At 37.4% G+C, this 6,923-nt stretch overlaps 1 pseudogene; it reads left to right on the top strand.

The window, feature by feature from the left end:
- Positions 1-4,947: 4,947 nt before the first annotated feature.
- Positions 4,948-5,535, top strand: LOC124082339 (rRNA-processing protein FCF1 homolog; annotated as a pseudogene).
- The last annotated feature ends 1,388 nt before the right edge of the window (positions 5,536-6,923 follow it).

Here is a 6,923-nt window from a genome sequence, read left to right as displayed (position 1 = left end):
GCCTACTGTGCCATACACTGGAGATAGAATGGTCTTTGAGTAGACCCAGGGTTTGCCATCAGGAACTATAAAGTATAAAAGAAAAGACAGGAAAAAGGAACAAACCAACACAAATAATTTTAAGCTATGGTAAAACCATGGAGAAAAAAATACATAACAAGAGAAATTAATCTGTAAGGAAGATTGAATTTCAATAACTGTTCAAAGGAGGCCTCTGTGATGGCGGGGGTGGGGGTGGGGTGGGTGATAGTGAAGCTGTGTGAAAAGCCAGAGGAGAGAGGGATGTGGGCAGAGGGAACAGCACAACAGAGGTCCTGAAAGGACAGAGGGTTGGCATTGTGAAAGCCCTAATGGAAGGAGGCCCACCTGCCTGGGAGACCCTGAGCCAGGCGAGAGAGCATGAGATGGTCTTAGAAGTGAGCATGAGTCAAACTCTGCGGGACACTGAGGGCTGCAGCAAGAGTTCCCCACATGTAATAGGGCCAGGATAGCCATCAAAACTCACCACCAAGAAAGGATCAAGAATGCCTCCATGGTAGAAGCCTAACTCACTGGTGGGAGTTAGTAGGTTGCTTTTGTTGATGGAGGTTTGATTTTTGTTTTAATGAGAATCAAAACTTTGAAAGATGAACATCCTCTGCCAAAATGAAACGTGTCAGCAGGATGCATGGAGATCTGAATATAAAGAACTTCATAGTTTCTGAATGAAATATTTGGGCAGAATAGTCTCTTCCTGGCAAAATAATTTGAAACAGGAATGAATTCAAACTGAAAAATTAATGTGCTTTAAAATAGGGTTAGGTTGTATGTATTATTTACACAAGCATCTCATTTGTTCAGATAATTTGTCTAGAAACCTTGACTATGTGGGACATGCCTGGGAAGGAAGTACAGAACTTAGTTCTCAGTAGCTAAAGTAGATATCATAAAGCCTATGTATTATGCTTATGCTGCAGGGATAATGTCATAGAAGAGTTTTCCCATTGCCTCTCCAGGGCACTTCATTTTCCAGAAGTTTTAAATGAAGTTGCCAAAATCAGGTACCTTGATGGTGAACCATAATGACAACTGACAATATTGCAAAAAGGGTAGATAAAGATAAATATAAAATACTACCAAGAGTTTGGACCATTTGCTGGGAGTGGTGGTACTCCCCTATAATCCCAGCAGTTTAGGCTGCTGAGGCAGGAGGATCCTGAGTTCAAAGCCAACCTCAGCAACTGAGCAAGGCCCTAAGCAACTTAATGAGACCCTGTCTTTTATTATCCCCCATGACAAGAAATGGCTGGGGATGTGGCTCAGTGGTTGCGCACCCCTGGGTTCAATACCTGGTACTAAATATATATATATGACAGTTAGTTCACCTGAGGCCATTTAGCATGGGTAAACAACTTCATGAAACTCTCCTAGCACTCCAGATATCAGAAGTTGTATAATTGAGATTTATTTGTTAATTTTCATAGTGACAAATTGATGCATCAAGATAGTGTCAAGTCATATTGTAAGGTCTGTTTTAGAACTTGGGGAAAGGCAAAAGACATTATGAAAGGATATCTCTCAAGAATGATTATATAAATCAGTTTCAGGAGCTTAAGTGTCAGCCTTCATTAATTCAATTAGCAAATTTTCAGGGACCATTTGTCCCATGTTCCAATAGCAGAGAGACAAATTCCACCCTGTAGGAACTGTTGTAGGAGTGTCCCCACATACAAGGTGTATAAAGCTAGATAATGGGACAAAATAATAAAGCTTTGGATTTGGGATTTTTGCTTCATAAGGAGCATACATTCTCAGTCAACACTGGCAAGAAAGTTCTTCTTATGATTCCATATTTGCATTATAAAGAGAAAGGTTGTGCAAGATGCATAGCCCTCCTTATTTTTTGCAACTAAATAGCAAATGTATTACCTGCTTATTCTTGTTTAATCTTCCCTAATGAAACTCTTAATTACTGGAACCATGATTTCAAGGTTTATTATCTTTATCTTGTTAGAACCAACTTGGTTTTATTTCCAAAGATTATTTATAGTTTGCCTGGAAAGAAAAATCACTTACTGACCACTTTTTTTTTTTATGATAGCATCTAATTACTAAGAATGAGACTTACATGAATAATTTTTGGTTCACAAAAAAATCTGTTCTACAGAAAAGAATATTTCACTTCCATTCATTCTTCACAGAAGAAATAAGAGACAGCCTTTCCCTGTAACTGAGCTGGGGCCAAGCCTGATCCAGGAGAGAATACAGGATAGGCTGCCTATAACCTGCCTGTTCTTTTTGGTAGTATTTCAAGTCATTCATCTTCCAGGTTTGACTTTCTTGCCATATTTTTGTATTGCTATTCAATATGCATTATTGATATATTTCTATACTATTAATTTAAAAATATTTTAACTGACTCACTTTTACCTTAAATTAACTTAGAAAAATTTATATCACTATCAGAAATGAAAAATTAGTACCAATTGTCACTAATAGAGGATACCAATAAAATAAATGCTTTGTTGATTGCTTGCCAAAGGCTCTGAGCCAAATGCTTCCCTTTATTTTATTGGCAAAAGAGGTTAGCAGCAGTTTTAAAAGCACACAAGCGCCAAACTGAGCCATTCTCCTTGATAGTTATTGTTATCGGAGAGAGAAAAGGCACTGCATTGCTCTTTGAGACTTAAGATTACTTAATATGGGTTCAGTGGACCACCTAAAATCATTTCAATTGCCACTGGTGAAACACTTGGGAAATACAGTAATTTAAAAAAGAAACAATCTCTGTTCAATGTAATTTATTGGGGAAGGAGACTAAATTTTGCAGTGTTTTGCAGGTTCCATTAGGCTCAGCATAGGGCTAGGTGCAGGATAAACAACTCAGTGATGGCCAACTTGATGTCTATCATCATGACTGCACCCCTGCCTCTGGCAGCCAGCCACAGAATTGCTTCTTTTGATTATAAGGATTAGGGCATAGTGAGATGACTGAACTCCTGGAAAATAAAAATCATACTGCTGGGACTATTAACAGTCCCTAACCTAAAAGTAGCAATGTCACTTTTTTCCTCCCAATACTGGAAATTGAACCTGTGGATACACTAGGCAAGTGATCTACTACTGTGCTAAAGCCAGGCTACTGTGTATATGCTAGGCAAGTGATCTACTACTGTGCTAAAACCCCAGCTACTTTTTTTTTAATTTTTTTTTTATTTTGACAGGATCTCACTAAGTTGCCCAGGCTGGCCTCAGTCTTGAAATCCTCCTGCCAGAGCCTCCTAAGCAGCTGGAATTATAGGTGAGTGTCAAAATGCTTGGCTGCAATGTACAATTTTTTTTTCTTTTAAAAAGGGATTAACTTTGAATCTAGGTTCAAATCCAGCTAAAAAACTCCCCAGTTTCAGACCTTGAAAAGGTTATTTAATCTCTTTGGCTTTGGTTTCCTTGTCTGTAATATCATTTTGATAATTCTTTTCTTATGGGAATGTTATCAAAATGAATGGAGTAATATAAATGATACAGCTGCCACATAATAGAGTCTCAGTAATTAAAGCCATCTCATATTACAATTTAGGAATAAATACACACACACACACATACACACACACACAGAGGGAGAGAGAGGGAGGGAGGGATGGAGGGAAGGAGAAGAGAGAGAGAGAGAGAGAGAGAGAGAGAGAGAGAGAGAGAGAGAGAGAGCATATTAGAGAATTCAACAAAGCCAAAAACCATTTCTATGGATACATACTAGAAATCTTGAGGGAATTGTTCAAAATCCCAAAATCCTGTTCACCGGGACTAATTAAGGCCAGATTAAATTGTGTCTATGTTTTATTTTTTTCTTTTATTTATTTATTTTTTATCTTGAGTCATCTAAAGAATTCATGCATTCTCTTTTTGGCAGTGTGGCTGAAGTACTAGGCAGAAGGAGTAGACACCTGACTTTTTTCATCTTTGACTCAGGAATGTTCTACATATTTGAGGATTATTTTTACATTTAAGGTTCTTACTTGATGTCAAAGCATTTCTTTTGATCAGATCAATATATCAAAAATATTGATTGAGTCTAGTTACCTGATAAAAGTCAATGGAGCATGTTCCATGCACACTGGAAACTTATCACATGCAGGCTTAGCTGCACATTACCCACTGAGAGCAGCCCAATCTGTCATTCATCTGTAGGAAAACCACTTTGGATCTTCTTAACAGTGCTTTTCTGTGATGCCCAGTGTGCCTCCTGTGGTGACATTGATATATTATTTTGATATAACTGGAAATTGCCATTTTCCTTTTTATATTGTTCCACTCTTAATTTCATAAAGAAATTTTGTTCCCTTAAGATGCACAATTTCCTAGATGTATTGTAGTAAATATAACTACTCATTGGTGAAATACGCATATAGGCAAAATAAAAATAAACTGGAAAATAAATTCATAGAATATAAAAATCTGCTTAAATACTTCCTTAATTAAAATTAATAACTCTTCCTAAGTCAATGCCAAGAGGATTCAAAATTGAATTCATATACACATAGTCACATAAATTAACAGAAAAAAATATTCAGTTAAAATTATTTTCAACTTGGGGATTGAACCCAGGGCCTCATGCATGCTAGACAAGAGCTCTACCACAGAATTTCACCCCAGTCCTCCACTGGCATTATTGGATAGCTATTTATGCTCTGTTTTGAAACTCAGAAATTTGACATCTTTTCATCATTCCTTTTAGGCCAATTTTTCTATAAGAAATTTTTCTTAACTGAAGTAAACAAAAATTTTTCCCCTTTGAAAGAAGTCATGCTTGTTCATTTGATGAACTCATTCCTTATCTACTTAGAATTTCTATGACAAGACTTTTTTTTAAGTCACCAATTTCTTCACTTACTCACTTCATCATTCATTCATTCCAAAGACACATATTGAGAACTGGATAGTATCTGGAAGAAATGGGTATGTGGTGCGAACATGAGAAAGTAAAAGAAAGCAAGGAAGTATGTGACCATGAAGCAAATGTTTAATCTCAGAGATGAAAGGCTTAAAGAAAAGGACAGATCAAAACCTAAAAAGAAAATAAAAGATCCCAATGCACTGAAGGAAAGAGAAATTCCCCAACACCCTTCCTGTTTATTCTTTTAATATAACACACAACTGGGCCCACTTTATCATAACCTGGTAGATAATAACTTTATCAAATTTTTCCATTAAAGCCAAACTGGACTTAGTGCAGTCAATGATGGACCGCTTGTATGCCAAGTGTATCCCTTGTATAACTGACTGTGTAAGGGTTGAAATTGAGAAATCGGGCAAAAATATCAAGTAGCTATAAGGATTGCAAAGGATCCAGGGTTTGAACGATTACCATGCATGCACAAATGAACCTATGCAGATAACTGCTGAGTACAAAGAGTAACTCAACACATGTGTTACATTGTGGCCAGTTGACCATGACCTTAAAGGAAGAATCTGGAGGAGCCCTGGAGTTCCTATCATGCATATTTCTAACCATAGATACAAAATTGAGTGCCAGATGATTATGGAGCCCCTTGGTTCTGATTCTTTTTATTTTACTTTTTTTTTTAGAGAGAGAGAGAGAGAGAATTTTAGTTTTCAGCGGACACAACATATTTTGTTTCGTATGCGGTGCTGAGGATCGAACTCGAGCCGCACGCATGCCGGGCAAGCACGCTAGCGCTTGAGCCACATCCCCAGTCCCTTGGTTCTGATTCTTATAAGACAAAATCCTCTACCTTCCTTCAACCAACTTTCTCAGTTGCCAGTTCAGTAAACAAGCTATAGAGTATAGAATAATTCATATAGCAGGAATTATTTTCTCTGTTATTAGCTGAATATGGTTAAATATACTCACTTCTTGATGCTTTTTGAAAATGATATTTTGTCTCATTTAAAAATTGTTGCATTTTTAAAATAAATCAGATGTTCTAGTAAAAAAAAAATCTAAATAGTGTTACCACTAGGTTAGATTCTTAGAGACAATATGGGGGTGGTAGGGGGTGCCCAAAAGAGGTTTCTGCCTTTCAGGGGACTACAATCTGTGGTTAGATAGAGTACAAATAAGCAATTGAACATGTTCTATAGGAGTAAGTGATAGATATTCTTGAATCTCGCAAGGAAAAACAAACTGGAAGAATTAGAAGACAGATCAGATTGTGGTTGGATAGGCAGGATGTCATCATATGAAGATGATGTAGAAGGAGGGCATTCCAGGAGGGGAGAGTTTTCTTCATATGAACTCATTCAATTTAGTCTGAATCATTATTTATTAAGTTTAGATACCTGAGGTGCTGGGATTGTAGCTCAGTGGTAGAGTACTTGCCTAGGACATGTGAGGCATTGGGTTCAATCCTCAGCACCACATAAAAATAAAATAAAGGTATTGTGTCCATCTACAACTAAAAATATATTTTTTAAAAGTTTAGAGAACTTAGAGAGAAAACGATGGTATGAAATAATCCCTATGCAAACAAAAGACCAGATCAAGAGGTCCAGCAATCAAAACACAGAAATCTCAAACAGGGAAAACAGAAATGTTAATAGTGAACTAATAATTCCTTTGGTGAGGAATTATGGTGGATGGCAGTTGTGCATGTATCAGAGGGTGAGATCATATATGAAATAGGAAGCCAGAGAGCCAATCTTACTCTTGTAAAAATTGCTTCCTTTCTCAAAGACAACCAGGGTTCTAGGAGAAATGCCTTGATCTCTTCCAAAAGCAGCACACCCAGCAAGAGATAACTATATCCCATTAGGCTCCACCTCAGGTAATATTGTCACTCTGGGACCAAGTTTCCCTCCTCTGAACCAAAAACCACATGCAAACCATGGCAGCAAGGAAATGAAGGTCCAGTTTGTCATGCACATTTCCTGAAAGCCATGCTCTGGGTAAACAGAGGCCTGGGCTGAGGCACATCACTGAAATTTCA

This window comes from Marmota monax, unplaced genomic scaffold, assembly GCF_021218885.2.
Source record: "Marmota monax isolate L192 unplaced genomic scaffold, Marmota_monax_Labrador192_F-V1.1 WCK01_AAM20220418_F8-fsc00018, whole genome shotgun sequence".
Taxonomy (NCBI): Eukaryota; Metazoa; Chordata; class Mammalia; order Rodentia; family Sciuridae; genus Marmota; species Marmota monax.
This window is presented reverse-complemented; position numbering and strand designations above follow the sequence as displayed.